This window comes from Trichosurus vulpecula, chromosome 5 (genome assembly GCF_011100635.1).
Source record: "Trichosurus vulpecula isolate mTriVul1 chromosome 5, mTriVul1.pri, whole genome shotgun sequence".
NCBI classification, from domain to species: domain Eukaryota; kingdom Metazoa; phylum Chordata; class Mammalia; order Diprotodontia; family Phalangeridae; genus Trichosurus; species Trichosurus vulpecula.
The window spans coordinates 113,320,211-113,343,718 of NC_050577.1; positions in this window are offsets into that span (position 1 = coordinate 113,320,211).

Genomic DNA, 23,508 nt, shown 5'->3' on the forward strand with positions numbered 1-23,508 from the left:
ATGTTTACAGAGCAGCATGTCAACTAAAATATTAATATCATAACAAAAATATAAATAAAATATAAAAACCATACACACTTCATTCCCGAGTTCTGAGGGGGTGCCAGCTAGGAGAGAGAGGCTGGCAGGGTGAGTCCAAAGAAGCATGGGTCTCTGGCACAAGAGATGTGGGATTTGGTTACCTTAGTCCCCTCTCACCCAGGGTCACCCACAGCTTTCTTCCAGGTCTGAACCAACCTGGATGTTTATCTTAGTTCCTTTTAAGCTTTGAAGTCTTTTTTTGAATAGTTTCTCTAGCATATATGGGTTTGCACAGATAGATCTATTCACACTTTCTGGCCTAGTTTTCCCTTTTGAGTGATAGCATGCACTTTTATGTTTCCTACAAGACCGTACCAAAATAGCCACAACTAAAAGACCGTGGAAGTGTGGCAGAGCAGTATGCTGGGACTTGGGTGACTTTGGTGCCATCAATTAGCCATGTGACTAATATGCTTTCTGGGCCTTGCTTTCATCAGTTGTAAAATTAGGGGTTAGACTGCCACTTTAATGTTTCTGCTTTGTGAAAAAGTGTCATGTGGGGCTGGCGCAAGTATCTTTCAGCTGACCGGTGAAATGTGGGCATAGCAGGGTTTTTCCCTTAGGCCAGACCATTCTCCCCACTCAAAAGTTGTCTATTGTGCTTCCTGAAATGAACTGCTAGTACGTGGGGAACAGAAAATGTACCGAGGTACTAAGTAAGAGGGAGAAGAGAGGGGCCACATAAACGAAGGATGCGGATGAGGGTTGGCAACTCCCTGAGATCATTTGAGGGGCATATGGTATCTGAAAAAAAAAAACAGGTAACAACAAAAAAAACACCCAACTGCAGGTGGAAAGTACCTTGTCTCTTAGTTAAGTCATGGTCAGCCATTGACATCTTAGTTTGAATTAGTCTATTAATCTGTTTCCCAGTTATTCAGCAAATTAATAAGATACATTGAAAGAAGGAACCATAGAGTTCATTTAGTCTGAGAGTTCTTAATTTTTTTGATAACTATTTCAATATAATTTGTTTCCTATGTATTTTATACAATTTAAAACATTTTTTCTGAGATGATGTCTATAGATTTCACCAGACTGCTCCTAGGTCCATGGCATGATCTATATTCTCTTATTTTAGAAACCATTATGAGAAAATCAAGGGCTAGAGAGGTCATGTGATTTGTCCAAGGTCACATAAGTGAGCAGACTAAATAGCCATTAGGATCCAAACCCAGGTTCTCAAAATCCAGTACTTTTTCAGTCATGTAGTAAGCACCCACTATGTGCCAGGCACTACTAAGACAATCCTTGTGCTCAGGGAGCTCATAGTCTTAATGGGGAAAACATTAAAACAATTCTGTACAAACATGCTACAAACAGGATAAATTGAAGATAATCAACAGAAGGGTGACTGGACAATCTGACCATTGAGTGGAGGATGGGCTGGAATGGGGAGAGACTTAAGGAGGGGAGACCAACCAAAAGCCTATTGCAATAGTCCAGGTGTGAGGTGATGAAGGACTGGGTGGTGATAGTGTCAGGGAACAGGAGGAGGCATATGTGAGAGATGTAACGAGGGTCAAATCTACGGGGCTTGCCGACATATTGAATATGGGGGATTAGGGAGAGTGAAGAGTCCAGGATGATACCTAATTTATGAGCTTGGGTGGAACCTTTGACGACGAGTAGAACTAAGTTATTCATAGTGGATTACATAGCACGGCATTGCTGTTACTAGGTGCAGTGTTCTGGGTCTGCTCATTTCACTTTGCATCAGTTCATGTAAGTCTTTTCAGGCTTTTTTTTTAATCCTGGTACCTTCAATGGTAATAGGGAGGTTAGGAAGAGAGGAGGGTTTGGGGGGAGAAAGAAAACGTGTTCAGTTTTGAACTTGAGTTTAAGACGTCTATGAGACATCCAGTTGTAGATGCAGATGTGAGGCGAGGTTCAAAGGTTAGGGTTGGATAAGTAGACCTGGGAATCATGAGGACAGAGATGATTAAATAAATCCTTGAGAGCTGATGAGATCACCAAATGAAATAGTATAGAGGGAGAAGATCGCCTAGAATAGAGCCCTGGGGGAGACCCCACCATTAGTGGGGGCACCTGGTTGAAGATCAAAGAAGACTGAGAAGGAACAATTAGATAAGTAGGAAGAGAACCCTGAGAAAGCAGTGTCACAAAAACCAAGAGAGAAAGATTGTCCAGAACAAGAAGGTCATCAACAGTGTCAGAAGCTATAGAGAGGTCTAGAAGGATGAAGGCTGAGATGAGGCCTCAGCAATTAAGAAATCACTGGTAACTTTGGAGAGAGCAGTTTCAGTTGAATGATGAGAATGGAAGCCAGACTTCAGAGGATTAAGAAGGGAGAGGAAAGAAGTATAGGCACTGATATAGACAGCTCTCTCGAAGAGCTTAGCCAACAAAGAGAAGAGATACAAGACAAAAGCTGGTGGGGATAGATGAATCAGGTGAAGGGTTTTTTTGAGGATGGGACTATACAGGTATGTTTATAGGAAGTGGGGGGCAGCAATCAAAGATTAAAAAAAAATAGGAATGATAGAAGGAACAATCTCCTGGAGAAGATGGGATGGAAAGAGTTCACTTGTGCGTGTCCAGGTTGGCTGCCTCTCCATGTCCGACAGCCTTCTGAATGATGTGAAATGAGAAATGGAGAAAGGGCAGGCTCTTGGCCAACAGCCTCATTCTTTTCAAAGAAATAGATGAAGCAAGGAGGGGAAAAGGGGGATCTATGGAAGGTTTGAGGAGGAATGACCTTTCATTTTCAAAATCCCCAAATTGAGAATTCTCTATACAGATAACGTACTTTTCCAGACAGTTCACATTACTTGTATTCAGGTTAAACTGGCCTTCTTAATGTTCCTCTTAGACAAAATCCCAACTCCTACTTCCATGCCCAGACTTTGTTTCCTCATCCATTTCTTGGCATACCTGACTTCCTCCATGACTCAGCTCTCATACTTTCTCCTGAGAACTTACTAGATATCCCCTCCTACCTCCTATAATGACTAGTCATGTATTTTGAAGTGCCAGTTGGGAGAGCTGGTTCAGATATGAAAGAATTCACTTAGATGATTTTCTCTTAGACGTTTATTGGGAGCTTTATTATGTGAAGCACATGGACCCGAGATTTAGCAAGGAGCTATACAGGAAAAGACTTTTTGAATCTTAAAGGGACAATTGCATCATCATTTTCCTTTGGGTCTCTGTATCTGTATTTACAAAGGGGACTGCCCCCTTTGATTTGTCAATGCGTTGGAGATTTTGAGGAATGGAAACCTTAGAAAAGGGTAATGGGGATGCAATTTATATCAGCAATGATGTGTGAAGCCTTCAAAATCATAAGAAATCAGAGAGGGGACTGAATGGGATGGATAATTGTGAAAACTTCACAGGGTATGTCTAAGGGAGTAGGAGAGGTTTGGGATTTGGCCTTGTGATTTTGGAAGGTCAAGATGTCTCTCCTATTATTTAAAAATCCTGTCTCAGACATTACCTTCATAAACTCTCTCATATACACCCCCTTTTCTCCTCTGACACTGCTATCACTTTAAGCTTTAATAGCTTAAAACTCAGCTAAGACTTCTGGATTACACTGTACATGACCAGTAGCTACATGGCAGTGTTTAGAGTGTCAGGCCTGGAGTCAGGGAGACCTGAATTCAAATGTGGCCTCATATACTTACTAGCTGTATGACCCTGGGCAAGTCACTTAACCCTGTTTCCCTCAGTTTCCTCATCTGTAAAATGAACTGGAGAAGGAAATGGCAAGCCATTCCACTATCTTTGACAAGAAAACCCTCAATGGGGTCACAAAGAGGAAACATGAACATGAACATGTACATTGATGTGGATACAAATGGTGATCTAAGGGTTAATGTTAAAGGTTACTTTCCCAGGCCCTCGGAGGGGATTTGAGGCTCATTCTATAGCCGATCCGGTAATTTGAGGGTGTATTATTTTTCGGAGGGGGGAAGGCAGGGCAATTGGGGTTAAGTGACTTATTCAAGGTCACAAGCTAGTAAGTGTGTCAAGTGTCTGAGGCCAGATTTGAACTCAGGTCTTCCTGACTCCAGGGCTGGTGCTCTACTCACTGCGCCTCCTAGCTGCCCCCTTGAGAGTGTCTTAATGCCTTTTTCCCCTTATCTTGAAATATCATACAACTTGTACCAAAAGAATTGCTTTTGTCCTCCTTATCCTGTGTTCCTTATCCTGTCATTCATCTTCCTCTTCTGGTGTCATGACAATTATTCCTTATCTTGCAAACAACCACCTTCCTCACCTTCTTTGTACTTATTATCCTGTCCCTAAATCTCAACCCCCATAAGAAACCCTAAAATTACATCATCGTCCTACAGACTGTATAGCTCTCTGTCTATAAAAGTCTGGGTTTTTTCCTATATCAGGGCCTTTTTTTACTGTACTTACAAAACCTTCTGATTATAGAAATTTGCCACCAAGAGAGTAGGGACTTTGAGTAAGGGGACCATATTTTCCCCAGCTTCCTATCAACTCCAGGCAGAAGTTATGTCAAACTGCAAGCTGCATTGAGCCAGGCCTAGTCTGCCAGGCTTCAGTTAAGGGGATCAAGTCAAGAGGGTCCCACCTCAGCAAGTACTGAACAGTTGCCCTCTCAACTTTGCCAAGAAATCATACCTGCAGCTCATGCCTGCCCTCCCACAGGGCTGCTAGCATCTTGGGTCAACCTTCCTGGCTACTCACAACTGGAGTTAGACTCAGAAAAACAGTCAGTTAACAGTCCCATTAAGTCTTTGAATGGCAAGTTCCAATGAATACGAATATAATCTCACATTGCTTGAGGAACATCCTTAAAGCTAGCTCTAAATAGCTTGCATGCATTTCCTCCCTTATTCATAAAGTCTTCCCATTAAGATCATAAGTTATTGCTCTAACACATTTGCATCGGTTTCTCCTCTATTTTTTTAAATTTATTTATTTAACATATTTAGTTTTCAGCATTGGTTTTCACAAGAGTTTGAATTACAAATTTTCTCCCCATTTCTACCCTCACCCCCCCCCCCTCAAAGATGGCATATATTCTGGTTGCCCTGTTCCCCGGTCAGCCCGCCCTTTTGTCACCCCACTCCCCTCCCATCCCCTTTTCCCTTCCTTTCTTGTAGGGCAAGATAAATTTCTACGCCCCATTGCCTGTGTATCTTATTTTCTAGTTGCATGCAAAAACTTTTTTTTTTGAACGTCTGTTTTTAAAACTTTGAGTTCCAAATTCTCCCCCCTCCTTCCTTCCCACCCACCCTCCCTAAGAAGTCAAGCAATTCAACACAGGCCACACGTGTATCATTGTGTATAACCCTTCCACAATACTCATGTTGTGAAAGACTCGCTGTATTTTGCTCCTTCCCAACTCATCCCCTTTATTGAAATTTCTCCCTTGACCCTGTCCCCTTTCAAAAGTGTTTGTTTTTGGTTACCTCCACCCCCATCTGCCCTCCCCTCCATCATCCCCCCCCCTTTTTTATCTTCTTCCCTCTTCTTTCCTGTGTGGTAAGATACCCAACTGAGTATGCATGGTATTCCCTCCTCAGGCCAAATCTGATGAGAGCAAGATCCACTCATTCCCCGCTCACCTGCCCTCTCCTCTCCTCCCCCAGAACTGCTTCCTCTTGCCACCTTTATGCGAGATAATCCACCCCATTCTATCTCCCCCTGTCTCCCTCTCTCAATATATTCCGTTCTCATCCCTTAATTTGATTTTATTTCTTTTAGGTATCTTCCCTTCATCTTCAACTCAGCCTGTGTCCGCTCTCTCTCTCTCTCTCTGTATATATATATATATATATGTATATATGTATATGTATATGTATACATATATGTATATATATGTATATATGTATATATACACATACATACATACACACACATACACACACATATATACATACATACATCTTCACTTACATATATATACATAAACATATATATATATGCATATTCCCTTCAGCTACCCTAATACTGAGGTCTCATGAGTCACACACATCATCTTTCCATGCAGGAATGTAAACAAAACGGTTCAACTTTGGTAAGTCCCTTGCAATTTCTTTTTCTTGTTCTTTTTCTTGATTACCTTTTCAAGCTTCTCTTGATTCTTGTGTTTGAAAGTCAAATTTTCTGTTCAGCTCTGGTCTTTTCACTGAGAAAGCTTGAAAGTCCTCTATTTTATTGAAAATCCATATTTTGCCTTGGAGCTTGATACTCAGTTTTTCTGGGTAGGTGATTCTAGGTTTTAATCCTAGCTCCATTGACCTCCGGAATATTGTATTCCAAGCCCTTCAATCTCTTAATGTAGAAGCTGCCAGATCTTGGATTATTCTGATTGTGTTTCCACAATACTCAAATTGTTTCTTTCTGGCTGCTTGCCGTATTTTCTCCTTGATCTGGGAGCTCTGGAATTTGGCGACAATATTCCTAGGAGATTTCTTTTTGGGATCTCTTTGAGGAGGCGATCGATGGATTCTTTCAATTTCTACTTTGCCCTGTGGCTCTAGAATATCAGGACAGTTCTCCTTGATAATTTCTTGAAAGATATCTTTTTTTGATCATGGCTTTCAGATAGTCCAATAATTTTAAAATTATCTCTCCTGGTTCTATTTTCCAGGTTAGTGGTTTTTCCAATGAGATATTTCACGTTGTCTTCCATTTTTTCATTCCTTTGGTTCAGTTTTATAGTATCTTGATTTCTCATCAAGTCACTAGCTTCCACTTGCTCCAATCTCATTTTTAAGGTAGTATTTTCTTCAGTGGTCTGCTGGACCTCCTTTTCCATTTGGCTAATTCTGCCTTTCAGGGCATTCTTCTCCTCATTGGCTTTTTGGAGCTCTTTTGCCATTTGAGTTAGTCTATTTTTTAAGGTGTTGTTTTCTTCAGTGTGTTTTTCAGTATTTTTTGGGGTCTCCTTTAGCAAGTCATTGACTTGTTTTTCATAGTTTTCTCACATCCTTCTCATTTCTCTTCCCAATTTTTCCTCTACTTCTCTAACTTGCTTTTCCAAATCTTTTTGAGCTCTTCCATGGCCTGGGACCAGTTCATGTTTTTCTTGGAGGCTTCTGTTGTTGGCTTTTTGACTTTAACTTCTTCTGTCTGTATGTTTTGGTCTTCTTTGTCACCAAAGAAAGAATCCAAAGTCTGAGACTGAATCTGGGTGCGTTTTCGCTGCCTGGCCATACTCCCAACCAACTAACTTGACCCTTGAGTTTTTCAGCGGGGTATGACTGCTTGTAGACTAGAGAGTTCTATGTTCCACGTTTGGGGGTGGAGGTGCCAGCTCTGCCACACCAACACTACTCCTTCCCCAAGAACCCCCAACCCGGACTGGGCTTAAATCTTCAGCAGGCTGTGCACTCCTGCTCTGATATGCCACTTAATTCCTCCCACCAGGTGGGCCTGGGGCCAGAAGCAACTGTAGCTGTAGCTGCCCCACCTCCACTGCCCCCGGGGCCAGTAGCCGAACCGTGAACTCCTTCCACTCCTGCAGCTTTTCCCACTAACCTTCTCCGCTGTCTTTGGTGTTTGTGGGTTGAGAAGTCCGGTAACTGCCGCAGCTCACTGATTCAGGGCACTAGGGCCTGCTCCGCCCAGCTCCTGGTCTGGTTGGTCCGCGCAGCTCACGCTGGGCTCTGTTCCTCTCCGTTCCCAGCTCCCAGCTCCCAGCTCCCAGCTCTGTGTGGGATAGACCTCCCCCAGAGACCATCCAGACTGTCCTGGGCTGGAGCCCTGCTTCCCTCTGCTGTTTTTGTGGGTTCTGCAGTTCTAGAATTGGTTCAGAGCCATTTTTATGGGTTTTTGGAGGGACTCGGGAGGGAGCTCACACTAGTCTCTGGTTTCCTGCCTCCATCTTGGCTCTGCCCTCTCCTCTATTTTTCTATTCTTCTCTAATTATGCCTGATCTGAAAGAATTGAACCATAACTTTACTTTATGTTTTAGATGATGGAATGATTTCAAATCCACATTTAACTTTTCCCATCAATTCAAAAATATTCTACAACTTATCTCTCTTAAAGAGACTTACATTGAAATTCTTTTCCCTAAACTGAAGATGTCTCTGATTTAGTTCCAGTAATTAATTACACTATTTGTATTAATACCTAATTGCTCTTATCACTTTAAAACATCTAAGAACTCTATCTCACATAGATACAATATAACCTTAAATCCTAGCCTTAGTCTATGGGATAATGATTCAACCTTACATTTGTAAACAATATTATCTCATAAAACTTCTTTTCCCTTTTTCCCAACTTATTCCCATTAATACTTTAGAAACCATATTATCTTTCACTTGGCTATACAAGAGTACCATTGTAACTAGTCATTTGATTAAAAACAACAAGATTTCACATATTTGCATTTAGCCAATTTTCCATTTTCCCCCATAAAACCCACTTCTTTCACAATGGTAACAGATTCAGGCAGATACCTTCCCTTTTGTCACTACCTGCTTATTTCTGACTACAGAGATCCGCCATATCATCTCCTCCTGAGGGTGGGTTCTTTTCCATCAGATGGCAAGCTTCACTAATAAAAACTGTATCCTTAAGACCCACATCCTCAAAACCTAATCTTATCCTAAAAATCCATCACTTTTTGCTGACTTTAAGAAGCCAGGTTCGGATGCTTCTGACCCCCACTGTTCTCTTTCTTTCAGTAAAAACTCAAATTCCAGTAACTGCTACTCCTCCCCCTTCCTTCCCTTCTGACAGGTGGGCAAAAGTAAAACTCTTTCTTCTTATCTAAACTAAGGGCGGAGGAGGAGTAAGGAATGCACAGACTGCCTCCTTACTCAAAAATGTAGAATAAGGCATTGAATGGGCCTTTCTTGGGGTACATAAAACACATGCTTTAACCACCCTACCCCAAGACTTCTATAGATAAGCATTAATTCCCCAAGTATAAGGTTCTCACCCAGAAACTCAGAAAACTCACAATAGGTTTGAACTGTAACCAACTAGCTTACAGGTAGAAATTCAGCAGGCCTTCTGAAAATTATACAAAAAAAATTTTACAGAGCATTTTTCAAAAGTATTTTCCCTTCTTTAAAACGGTTTAAAATTGATCCTGATACAAACAGGGATTGTCACTAAACTTTCATGAAGAAAAATTATTTGGACAGCTCTAAAATGAGATGTGTCTCTCCCCTTATTAAAGCAAAATAAACTTTAAACATTGGGATTCATTCACAAATTCCCAAAGTGCCATCACAAATTAGTCCATAAACCTCCAGATTAACATATATAAATATATCTCTAAATGATACAGGCTTGAAAATCATACCCCTATATTTTTCAAAGTATTATAACAACTCAATTCTTTGTTATTACAGAATTTCTAGATATCACAAAATTCTTTACTCAAAAAGGTGTTGTAATGGGGAGAACGCTTAGTTTCTATACATTATATACCTAATTAAATTAGTTTTATCACAATCACAACGTTTACCAGGACTCTAAAAGCTTTGTCCATAGGAATACCTCTACCCTGAAAACTTTTACTCAAGATTGAATATCCAAAAGTACTTGGTTCAGTTAACAACCTTAATTTCTTAATTAAGTACAATTCTTAATCTAACAACATCTAGATTATAAGAGGAATTATTTTAATCACTAGTGGTAACATTTTAATTTCTAAGGTCCAGTACTCTTAGCACTGTAAAAGAAAAGATTACTGTTTATAAAATCACATTTTTAACAGTTCACAATGTATCCTGAATTGACAGAGATTACAAGAGGACCCAACAAGGCCTTTGCATAAATACTTGATTTATAGCAAAAACAATTTCAATTGATCTTTCAGACAAAACTTGGAAGTTATAATTTCTTAGGTTACAGCAATTGTCCAACTTCTTAAGCTAATACAACTCTAACAAAATTTATACTATAGAAATGTAATAATGCCCTAAACATTATTATGTATGTAAAATTTGAACTACTCATTTCAGTCTAGGTAAATATATTTCTAAACCAAATATGACAGTTTAGAATTATCAAATTTTCATCACATCCTTTAAAAGCACCCAATTCACATATATCAAACTCAGAGTAAAATCACATAATGGTTTTCTCAAACTTCACAATCTAAGGGAATTTTAGAAATACAATATAATTTTAGAAATACAGAAACAATAAATTTCAGATGACATCAATTGCATTTCCAGGTTATCACATATAGGAATTGTTGATCCTGTTACTTCTGGTATTTCTATATTAATACATTACTATACATTAATAACATGCATAACATATATTAATACATTAATATCTTAAATACACTTTATTTATTTAGCTGTGTATTCTTCAGCACCCAGTACCTCTGGCCCAAGTATTAAGAATATTTGCCTGGCCATGAATGAACTTATAAAAGAAAAGAAAAAACTTTATTATTTCATATCATTATCTGCTTTTATGAACCATCCAGATTTGAATTTGGCACCCCACTTTCTCCAAGCTTCATCTTATGCATACTGGCAATTAACAAAATGCCTAAGAATTCCAACATTTTGAGGGGGAAGGGGTGCGGGCACTTCTCTTTCAAAAAAAAACAAAACCTTTTGGACTCTTAAGAAACATAAGAGGGAGTGGTCCTTAAGAGAACATGGGTTTGCAACTCCCCCACTCATTCTTTATACCAAGCTAAAATATTTTTCTCAGTTTCCCCTTCATCCTGCTGCCTCAGATAACATGGAGGGGAAAAATCCCTTTCATTTGCTAAAGGCTCTTCCCTAGGTGTATAACAAAGGAGCAAATTAGATATGCTAATTTTCAGGGGGCTAGCTTGATTTCCTGTCCGTACCCACTTGTATATGGCTTCAAATCATGATTTTATATAATCTCTGTGAAAACAAAATTTAGTCATAGCTTACATGGGCAAAGCTTAATGATTATACAAATCAAAATCTTTCTTATAGTAAATACCCAGAGATTCAATAAAACCTTTCATCACTAACTAATCAACCCTATTTCCCAATCAGGTTGTGAATTTCTTTTAGCTTCAGCTCCCCACAGTCTTTCAATGTGGAGGGTGGGGGAAGGGTGTGGCCAGGAGTACATGGCAGCTAAGAGCAGCACATGGACTCCTGGCTAGCCAGGTGGTCTAAAGCTGCCATTCTACAACCCCCCAACTAAATCCCTTTATCTCTAGCTTCTATCTCTCTCTTTCCCAACTTTTACAAACTTTTAGCCTCTGCATCCCAATTTCAATCTTTCTTCCCTAATCTTGACCCAAATGACCTCAAACACTTCAAGTAAATAATAAATTACATACTCACCCAGCTTTTCCTTTTCCCAGCTGCTTTCTTTTCACCTTAAAACTTAAAGGTTAAAATGACCAACAATTTTTAATCACATCCTAAGCAGACCACTGAACCTCTTTAAAGTGGTCATCCAATTTTTCATACAGACCCCTTTACTTCTCCTTTACAGTTTAAACATTTGCCTGATGTTAGATAGACTGACTCAATATGAAATACACAGATTTTCCCTTTAGAATCTAACAAACCCTTAATTCAGAGCCCCCAGCCCTCCCGGCTGGCAGCTTCAACTCTGATTCCTTATCTAACAGTTTTCATGCCAAAGGAGCCCATTTCAGTCTCCTAGAGTTAAACATTTTTACCTGAACGTAGAACAAAAAACACAGACAAAACATTAGTTAGACAGACATTTCACATGAACAAGTTTGAATTCAAATTCAGACCCACTTCTAACATTACCAGGGGAAACCCATTTTCCCCACCTGAGTCAAATATTTTAAGAGCTCTTTCTATGGTCATTCCTTTCCAAGCACTGAGATTTGCAACCAACTTACATGAGACAGGTCACCCTTGTCTCTGGGTTAGAAACCCCACAACTTCCAGTCCCCTGGCACTCCAAGGCCAGGTGACTTGGTTTTTTCTAAGACCTCGTGATCTTAGCTCAGTCCCCCAGTGTCTTCTCAGAGTCCTTAAATCTGTCACTCGACACTCCTGGGTTGCGTGGACAGGGGACACTGAGGACTTACCCTGGGTCACACGGCATATGACTGTTCGCGACTGAAAATTTCACGGCTGGCCAATTTCCACTCAGCACACAGTGCACTCAAATTTCTTCCTTTTTACCTTGCTTCTCCCAGTTCCTCTCCTCCCAGGTGGTGACTCTCCAGGGAGCCAGGACTGCCCTCAGGCACTCACCTAGTCTGAGAAGTCTCTGGCGCACGGGCTGGCTAAGCCCTGAGTCCGGTGCCAGCCCACATGGAGAGTGCAAATCTTGGTGGGACCTCCAATCTGTCTGGGACAGGATTTTTAAATAATAGGAGAGACATCTTTAGGAGAAACAAAGTAAATTTATTTTACAAACCTTGCAAGATTTGGGCCACCTCCTTAATGGAGGAGGCAAGGTAAAAGGGAACCTGCCTTAATTTATGCTCTTAATGAAAAAGATCCCCACCCACCTCTATCCCTTCTCACCATTGGTGGAGGTGGAGGTGGGCTTACAGTCTAGGCGCGAAAACTAGGCAGAAGACCAAGGTTGACCTGGTCCATTCAAGTTTTCCCTATCAGAACTCAACTGCTGGGGTGGCGTCTGAAATTCTAGGAGAAGAAATGGGGTGGTGGGGAGGAGAGACCTTCCTGGAGCAGAGAACAAATAGCTCACAGGAAGTTCATTATCTTCTAACATCTGAGAGAGAGGGGGGGAAGGGCATGCCCACAGCTCCAGGCCCTGACCTTCCAGAATCATAAGGCCAAATCCCAAACCTCTCCTACTCCCTTAGACATACCCTGTAAAGTCTTCACAATTTTCCATCTCATTCAGAAACATCTCTTAAAGTAGTTTTAAACTGTTATAGCTTAAAACTCCACTAAGGTCTTGGGGACAACTTATCTGTTTATATTGTCTCCATTTACTCATTGGTGTACCCTCCCAGGAGAATTCAAGGAGTCAGCAGAGTGAGACACAGGATGTCTAAGTTTTAATGAGGGGGAAAAGAGAGGTACCTAAAACCATGGGCGGGCACTCAATCAATCAGGGAGATAATTGCTTAGGAGGTGTTTAATAAGGGCATAGGAAAGGCTAAGAAGCTGAGTACAGGCAAAACAAAGAAAATGCAAATGGTTCTGGCATCTAGGAGCTTAGTATATTCTAATGGAATGTCCACATGAGGCCTGAGGGCCCCTGGCTGTAGGTAGGTAGATGGGTATTTGAATAGAAGAAGGAACAAAGAGAAGAATATTGAAAAACAAACACCCACGGCTCCGTTTTGCCTAGAGCAGCATCAGCTTCCTCTCAAACCTCTGGAGTGGACAGACTTCCTACTCACTGTGACTTGGCAGAATCAGAGAATTTTTAGAACTGATGGGGACTAAAGTTATTTGATCCCACACCTTCAGCTGTGGAACCCAAGGCCCAGAGAGTTTAGGTGACCAGCCCCAAATCGCACAGGGAGGTAGACAGTGGCCAAGTCAGGTCTAGAATCCAGAATGGCTCAGATCCCAACTTGGTTGCTCTTCCTGCCAGACCACTCCCACATCACTTTTCTCCTAAATCTTTAAATAGAACTTTCTGGAGACCCAAATCTAAATTCACCAGTGGGTGTGGCTGAGTTATTCATGAGGTGCCAAATTGCACATTTGGTGCTTCCTATTTTCACCCCCTCAACTTAATTCAATTCTGTAAGCTTTTATTAAGCATCTCCTTCTCAGTGCAGAACACAAAAGGACAGCAATCCTCCGCTAGAGAACACAAGCTGGTTGTTTGAAGCTCAGAAGGCATTTCCTCCAAGGGAAGGAAAAATTATAAATGGTGGTTATGTTCTCACTATGGTCCATAAAAGCTCATTTTGCTCATCACCTTCCTGAAAGCTTATATTAATAATATGCTTGCAACTATGGACAGGTGGTGGTGCAGTAGATAGAGCACTAGGCCTGGAGTCAGAAAGACTCATCTTCCTGAGCTAAAGTCCAGCCTCAGACACTTCCTAACTGTATGACCCTGGGCAAGTCACTCAACCCTGTTTGTCTCAGTTTCCTCATCTGTCAAATGAGCTGGAGAAGGAAATGGCAAACTGATGTGGTTTGGGGTTGCTGGGAACTCCAAAATGTCAGGGTACAGGGGGGGTCTGCCTGGAAAGAATTCAAGTATTCAAGCCTTCTTTCAGTCAAAGTGGCAAAGTTTATCGTAATGCCAATAGAAGCAGGTGAGATTCTTAGGGAATCTGCAACTTGATGGGGGGGTGGGGTGGGTAAAGACAGTGAGAAGATCTAGATGGGATTAAGGAGTGGTAGACTGGAGCGGTTCAGGTGTGACAGTGAAAGAAGTGTTCTGGTGTGGGTCAAGAGGACTGGGAAAGGAGTATTAAGTGGTTTGGGGTGGGCTGGAATGGGCCAGATGCTTCCAGTGAGAGGCCAGTGATCTGGGCTGCTGAAATGTGTGGGAAAATTCAGGAACTGGGCTGCTTTCAAAGATATGGTCTTTTCCTCTTAAGGGTTCAGGTCCCATCACCCCATCATATACATATATATATATATATATATATATATATATATATATATATATATATATATATATATATATATATATATATATATATATGTATATGTATATGTATATGTGTGTGTGTGTGTGTGTGTGTGTGTATAATAAATTCCAGTTTATTCCCTTGAAGCTAGCAGATATATGATCATGGAATCAGAAACAAACTTCTGATTAACTGGAAGAAGAAAGACAAGGTTTAAGTAACAATCCCAACTCCAGTTTATGATCTCCAAGGAGGTTTTTAGTTGAACAAGACAATTGACAAGGAAGGGTCCCTTAGAGATTAGGAACATAAGATGCAAATGTCTCTAGAATATGAAGATAAGAGAAATCCCACTGTTCTGGTTTGTAGACATCCTGTCACCAACAGGAAAGATACCCCTTGTCAATCTTACCTGGTCTTTGCAGTTGCTGACACAGACAGGGGCATTTTTAGAATAGAGCAAAAGCAGTTTGGAGGCTTTGGATATTACTGGGGTTCAGATAATCTGAAAGGATTGACACTGGCAAGGGCTGTAGATCTGTCCCTGCCTCACTGGGTCCCATTCAAGGGGTCAAACTTCGGAATCTGGCTGATGCCGGATCCAGTGGGTCAGAGACTTTTGACTCAGTGGGAGGTTGGTATGTACCATGAGTAGTTATGTGCAAGTTGATGGCCTAGAGCCTAGAAGAGACAAATCTGGCAAAGACGTTAAGCAAACAAGGGCCAAACAGGAATAAAAGGAATGTGATTAGGAGGGGAATAAGTATGGGGGCTAGTAGAGAATGGAGTCAGCATCAAGAAGAAGGTGTATCTTTGCCAAGAAAACTTCAAATGGGGTCACAAGGAGTAGGAACTGAGTCCACCTCTACAGCAACAAAACCAAAAATTATTCCAACTGTACCTAACCACTCTATTCTGTGATAGTGGATAGATGGTAGGACTTGGAGTCATGAGGACATTGTTTTAAATTCTGCCTCCGACACTTAATATATGTATAAAAATAGGGATAATCTCACCAAATCTCAGTTTCTTCATCTGTAAAATAGGGATCATAGTACTTGGACTAGAGGTAATATGGTGCAGTGAAAAGAGTGCTGAATGTTTTCATGACATTCAGGGGACCCGGATTCAAATCCTCACTTTGTGACTTACTACCTTAGGCTTACTGACCCTGGGCAAATCATTTCACCTTTCTAGGCCTCAGTTTCCTCACTTGAAAAATGAAAGAATTGGACTAGATTATCTCTCAGTTCCTTTCCAAATCTAATCTGTCCCAGGATTAAAAAAACAACAAAACCTTCCCTAGCTACTTGCCTAGTTTTCTCCTTATGTTTACACATTAAATTTCTCAAAAAAGTGCCCAGTAATGACAACCTCACTATCTGGTATCCGCTTCCAACTGTATTGACCTTGTCAGAGCCCTCCTTGATTGCTGAAGAATTCAACCTTGCTGACCACTTCCTCCTAGAAACATTTTTCTTCTCTCAGTTTCTGTAACGACATACTGTCCTGCTTATCTACTATCTCTACCTTTTCTGTCTTTTTCATTGGCTTTACTTCCTCCTCCTACTCCCTAAATATGGAGGACCTCAACTCCCAGGCCTTCTGTTGTTCTACTCTCTGAAGTTGTTACCTGCTGTCACGACTTCAATTCTTATATATATGTATGTATATATATATATATATATATATACATATACACACATGTGTATATATATACGCACACACACATATACAGACACACACATATATATGTATATATATGTATGTATATATGTGTATATATATGTATGTGTATATATGTATATATGTGTGTGTATGTGTGTGTGTGTGTGTGTGTGTATATATATATATATATATATATATATATATATATATGTCTTTTTGATATTGTTTAGCCATTTCAGTCTTGTTCAATTCCTCATGACCCCATTTGGAGTTTTCTTGGCTAAGATGGGGTTGTTTGCCATTCTCCAGCTCATTTGACAGTTGAGGATACTGAGGCAAACAAGGTTAAATAACCTGCCCAGAGTCACACAGCTAGTAAGTGTCTGAGGCCACATTTGAACTCAGAAAAATGAGTCTTCCTGACTCCAAGCTCGGTGGTTTCTCCACTAGCTGCCCCCTACATATCTTATTGACTCTCAAGGATAGATCTCCAGCCAAGACCTCTCTCCTGAACTCTAGGCCCAAAATCTCTTGATTGTGTGGTGGACATTTTCACTTAGAACAGATGATCGTAGCTCTAGAACTTAAAGGGGCCTAGAAGTCATCTAACACCTTTATTCTACAGGTGGGGAAACTGAGGACCAGGACATTTAAGTGGTCATAAGTGACAAAGGCATGATTAGAACCAAGAGCCTTCCCATGAGTCTGAGTTTTGCTGCTACATCACACATTACCTCTCCTATCATTTCAAAGTGATTATTGTCCACAATCAAACTCATTGTCTTTCCTCAAAAATCAGAACCTCTTCAAGACTAGTTTAAGAGAAAAAAAAATGTGTTTCTATAAACAGTACCATAATTCTCTTAGTGATCAGGATGGAAGTCAGAGAGCCATTCCTGACTCATTTCCCTTCCCATCTGGGTGTCCACCAACTCCTATCAATTTTTCCTTTGAAATTTCTTCTGCCTCCTTCTTTTATTCTCACAGCTGCTATTTGAGGCCCTCTTTGCTTCATCTCTTTACAACTAAAGATAGTGAAATAACGTCATGACAGATATCTCTGCTGCCAGGGTCTCCTTTTGTTCTGTCAAGATCCCCATGCCAAGACCACCTCTCCCTTTTTTTTGTTTTTTTTTTTTTTTGTTTGTTTGTTTTGGAGGGGAGAAGGCAGGGCAATTGGAGTTAAGTGACTTGCCTAAGGTCACACAGCTAGTAAGTGTGTCAAGTGTCTGAGGCCACATTTGAACTCAGGTCCTCCTGATTACAGGGCCTGTGCTCTATTCACTGTGCCACCTAGCTGCCCCACCCCTCTTTTTTTACTCGTCTCTTTTTACTGCTAGGAGACACCCTGCTTTCCAAACTTAAGGCCCAGCAAGCAAGCTGTATCCTGAGCTTGGCATAACAACAGTCCTTTGCGGCTCACCCTCTGGATGAACTAGCCGCAGCAAAATCCCAGGATCGTTTCACTACAGCACCACGTGGTCCCTGATCTCAGACAAGCCCCTGTAGGACCCATGCTCCAGTCACGAAGCCATGCTATGAATGAAACTCATCTCATTTTACTGTTACCCCTCATTGTCACAGCCAAAGCTAACTCTGCAGCCACTGCTATACGTATCAAGTCTTGGCCTCCTTAAAGCAGGTCTCCTTCTAGAGGAGGTCCTGGAACATGTGTCTAGTTTCCCTCCCCCGATGGAATAAAGAAAACTTTTTGCTTATGACCACTATTAGCTCTTCGGTTTTATTTTGTTTTTGTTTCATTTTATTTCTTAGAGTTAACTGTGATTGTGATAATCTATGTGAACTCTTATTTTTAGAGTTAACAGCAGTTGTGTAACTTCTGTGACTTTTTGGTCATTTGTTTTCAGAGTTGACAGCTCAGTCGTTTTTCAGTCATGTCTGACTCTTTGTGACCCCCTCTGGGGTTTTCTTGGCAGAGATATTGGAAAGGTTTGCCATTTCCTTCTCCAGCTCTTTTTGCAAATGAGGATATGTAGATAAACAGGATTAAGTGGCTTGCCCAGCTAGTAAGTGTCTGAGGTCGGATTTGAACTCAGGAACATGACTCCAGGCCCTCCTAGCTGTCCAGTTTCCTTTTAGGCCTTCCTATACATAGCTGAATGATCTTCCCAAAATATGGCTTTGCACTCATCATACTGCTGCTCAAAACCCTGTGGGATCCCCTACTGTCCATAACCATGGCTGCTAAGAAGCAGAGTAAAGGTTGTAAAAGCATGACTTGGTCTTGGGGTTGGGGGGGAGGGTAGAACATGAGGAAAGGGGCCCTCCCCTCACTTCTCTCCCAGCTGGGGTTTCTGAAGATCCAATAGTACCAGTCATAAAGATAACAATAAGAACAGTGTTTTAAGTTTGCAAACTATTTTACATCTATTTTCCCCCTTTATCCTCACCATGGTCCTGCGACATAAATGCTAGTGTTATTCAGTCATGATTAAACAATGTGAAGGAGTCATTATCCTCAATCTACTTTCTCAGCTTGATTTTTGATTATTCCTTTACCTGAATTCTTTTTTTTTTTTTTTTTTGCAGGGAGGAAGGCAGGGCAACTGGGGTTAGGTGACTCGCCCAAGGTCACACAGCTAAGTAAGCGTGTCAGTTGTCTGAGGCTGGATTTGAACTCAGGTCCTCCTGACTCCAGGGCTGATGCTCTGCTCACTGTGCCACCTAGCTGCCCCCCTTTGCCTGAATTCTTGACTTCAGTCAAACCAGTATGCCTATAAGAAGCAAAATGGCACTACAAAATGAAATCTGGGCCTGAAGCCGGGGGCCCTGGGTTTAAATCCCAGTTCTGACTGCCTCCACAGTCATGGTCTCAGAGGGCCTCAGTTTCCCCATCTGTCAATTCATGAGAATAATACCAAAGGTATCTACCTCCTCATATTGGTGTGAGGAATGAATGAGATTATGTATGTTAAGTGCTTTGTAAATCTAAAGCACGATGAAAATGTCAGCTATTATTAATATTGGTGAAGAATTTATGGCTTGACGTGGAAAAGAATCACTTAAGCTGAGAAAGCCTTCCCCAAAGCCTGGGATTGCAGTCATTGCCTCTGTCTTTCATCTCCTGTAAGGCTTATTGTCTAATCCTTCATTTAGCAGACATACAGAGAAGGGACTGATCCGTGGAGCTGCCAAAAAAATGAGAAAAAAAAACCAACAAAACTTTGGAGAGGAAGTGACTACACTGAACCAGAGTCAGGATTCCAAAAGATTTCAACAGGCTAGAATAATGAGCCAAATAGAACGAGATGGAATTTAATAGGGCTAAATAGAAAGTCTTATACCTGGGTCTAAAAACTCACCCCCACAAGTACAAGACAGGGGAGGAAAAGAAAGACCCTGGTGTTTCAAGAGGCTGAAATACGAACCAACACTGGGACAAGGAAAACAAAAAAGCTCTTATGATCTTGGGCATCGTTAATAATCACTGGCATTTACGTAGGTCTTAAAGGTTTGATCCTCACAACAACCCTGGGAGGTAGGTGCTACTATTATTCCCAGTTTATAGATGCAAAAACTGAGTCCGGGAAAGACGAAGTAACTTGCTCAGAGTAACACAGCTAGTAAGTCTTTGAGGTAGGATTTGAATCCAGATCTTCCTGTACCTGCCTATGATGTCAAAAATGACAGTATGATGTCCTTTGCCTTGGTCCGACTGCAGCTGGAGTGTTGTGTTTAGTTGTTGATGCCACATTTCTTAAAAGTACCTTGGCACACGGGGGAGGCAAATTAGAGGTAAAAGGATGGAAGACAACATCATTCCGGACTCTGAGGGAGGCCCTAGGGCACCAGACTTTCAGGGCCTTGCTTTGTTAATAATAATGTTAAGAAAAAATAAACATGAGGGTGTTAAGCTGGAGAAAAGACTGAAGCTTTGTTGTGTAAAAGAAGTAGGTTTTTTTTGTTGTTGTTGTTTAGGTCCAAGCAAGACTAAACAAGCCTCTGCTGCTTCTGCTTACTAGATAGCTAAGTGTAAGGGGGAAAGTCCTAACAGTTTGAGATAGCCCCAAATGGAACTCCTGCCTTGGGAAGTGGTGGGTTCCTCATTACTGATCGTCAAGCGAAGGCTGGGGGACCGCTTCTCAGGGATTGTGGGGAACAGATACCCCTTGAGGTACAGATTACATTAGACGTCCTTCCAGGTCCCTTCTGACACTGTTGAGATTCTGTGATTCTGTTGTGCAAGGCTCCCCAGATAGGACTTTCTGAAGGAAAGGAGCGTGGGGCTGGATTTCTCTAAAGCCAAGATAATCTGAGACTAGACTTTATTGTGGCTTGAAAAACAGTAGCTTCTGTTTACAGAATTCTTTATGTTTATAAAAGCTTCTCACATAGATGATCTCCTTTGATTCTCATGTAGTTTCAAGAGCCTCCCAATACATAGGCCCCCTGAAAGGTTCAAAGGACTTTGTGAGTATGGGTCAATATCCACCAAAATATTAGCTTGTGAGACACTACTGAAGAATTTGCTTTTATTATTTTGTTATTGTTCAGTTGTTTCAGTCATGTTTGACTTCTTGTGACCCCATTGGGGGTTTTCTTGGCATGGATACTGGAGGGGTTTGCCATTTCCTTCTCCAGCTCATTTTTACAGATGAAGAAACTGAGGCAAACAAGGTTAAGTGACTTGCCCAGGGTCACATAGCTAGGATGTTTCTGAGGCCAGATTTGAACTCAGGAATATGAGTCTTCTTGACTCCAGGCCCAGTGCTTTAGTCACTGTGCCACCTAGGTGCCTTGCTTTTACTAAGCCAACTAGAAAAGACACATTATTTTAAAGCAAAGGATAGTGAATCACACTGTATATCAAAACAAGGGAAAAGAAAACTATCTCCTATACTCATATCTGCTGCTTGAGTAACTTTACCCCAATATTCTCCATTCAAGGAGCAGCAGGCACTGATTTTGCCCAGCCACATGAAGGAAAGGAGAAAAGCAGAAGGAGCCAGGTGAGCTGCTAGTGTAGGAAGTTGCTTCATGCCTGAAGGAAAGGGGATGAAACTCCTCTGTGGCCAGTCTTGTCCCTCTGGAGGTTACTCAGGGAAGGAGCACAGGCCAGTCAACCATATTTTTCCCAACCCAGAGAGGGTGAGGTAACAGAGCCTAGCCTTCAGGGTCTGTTCATCAGCAGGGGGAGAGGGTCCAGAAAATGAATGATTTTTTGAATGAGAAAAAAATCTAACATACCAAAGATCTCAAGAGAAAAAAAGCCTCAGTAAAATCCCAGCACATAAGATAAATGAACAGGTTTGCTCTTTTCCTCTCCACCCTTTCCTGGGACTATACACTGACTAAGCTGGCATGAAGTTCCTCCATCCAACCATTTCTCAGCTGCTGCAAGGCTCACTTCAGGAAACTGAATGAGTGTTTGGCAGCTTTCCTTTTTTTTTAATGCCATCTGCTTTGGGGTTTTACCTATGATGATGGAAACAGGATAAAGAAGAATACAATAACTTAGTTGCAGTAAAGTTTAGGAAAAAATTAATATCGCTGCTTATAACATGTTTTAAATTCAGGAGAGTGTCCCTTCCACAGAAGGAAGAATAGTTAAAACCTCAAAAGGAATACAAAATTCTTAGCAAATATTATAATATGAAGGACAGCAAACCAATAATGCCCAATAAAAATAGAATTCTGTGTACTTTCTAACGATCATGAAACAACAACAAGATAGTAGAGAATGCTTCAAAGTAGAAATAAAACTCACAGGAATGAATATTGGTTAGGAATTAGAACTCTCGATACAGAATTTTAAAACACAATGAACAGAATAAGAAATCTGATTCCATGATGGAGAATCGCTCTAAGTAAATGAAAGAGAGATCATCAGATTTATAACAACAACAACAACAAAAAACTGAAGTGGAAAAAAACTTGGCAGAAGAGAAACAAAGGATAACAACATAAACACACACACACACACACACACACTCATGCACATGAATTCTATATAAGCCAAAACAACAGACTGTGAAAACAAGATGTACAGAGATAACATAAATATCATAGGTCTTTCAGAAGAATGTGACAAATAAAAAAAATCTGAGTACTCTAATTAAGGAAAGATGTAAGATAATTGTCCAGAACTTCTGAATGCAGACAACAAAATATCAATCAAGTAGATTACTCCTGGGGGAAGAGCAATTTCATACTTCAGTATCCAAGAAATTTAGTAGTTAAATACAGCCAACCCTCAAAAATACAGCCAATCCTCAACTTTTGCAGGGGTAATGTTTCTAGAAAATGGCAGTAAAGTATAAAATGTGAATGTTGATACATTGAGACTATGGGAAACAGGGAATTAGGTTCCCGAGACCACCAAAAATTGTAATCTTTCACTAGAGATTGCTGAAAATACACTTTTCTGCAGTTCTTCTTTATAACAAAACATTAATCCTGATAATATGCACTTTTCCTAATGTAGTAACGTGAAATAGTCCGTGAAATGCATTTAAAAAAAATAAAATTGGCAACATGTAAAACATTTTTTCTCACTGGCAATTCTCCAGAATTCTGTGACTTCTTGTGCTAATGTCTCAATAAAAAAAATGTATTTCAGACGATGCTCGCTTTTCATAACAAATTAAGCCACAAATACTATACAGCAAATAATTTTTTAAAAACTAAAACTTTGGGGGGGCGGAGCCAAAATGGCAGCTGGAAAGCAGGTACTTGCTTAAGCTCCCCCCCACCCAGGTCCCTCCAAACACCTATAAAAATGACTCTGAACAAATTCTAGAGCTTCAGAACCCACAAAATAGCAAAGGGAAGCAGGGCTCCAGCCCAGGATGGCCTGGATGGTCACTGGGAAGGGTCTATCGCACAGAGCTGGGAGCAGAGCTGGGCACAGCCCAGTGTGGGCCATGCCAGGACCAACCAGACCTGGAGCCAGGCAGAACAGGTGTAGCACCCTGAACCAGTGAGCTGTGGCAGTTACCAGACTTCTCAACCCACAAAGGCCAAAGACAACAGAGAAGGTTAGTGGGAAAAGCTTCTGGGACAGAGTGAAAAGAGTTCACAGTCAGCCACCACCCCGGGGGTGGTGGAGGTGGTGCAGCTCTGAGGCTCCTTCCAGAGCTACAGCTGCAGTTGCTTCTGACCCCAGGCCCACCTGGTAGGAGGAATTAAGCTGAGGGTTAGAGCAGGAGTGCAAAGCCTGCTTTGCCCTGCCTGGATCTGGGTTGCAATCCTGGTTGGCAGTTCTTGGGGGAGAAGGAGTGCTGGTGTGGCAGAGCTTGCTGTATAGAAGTAGCTCT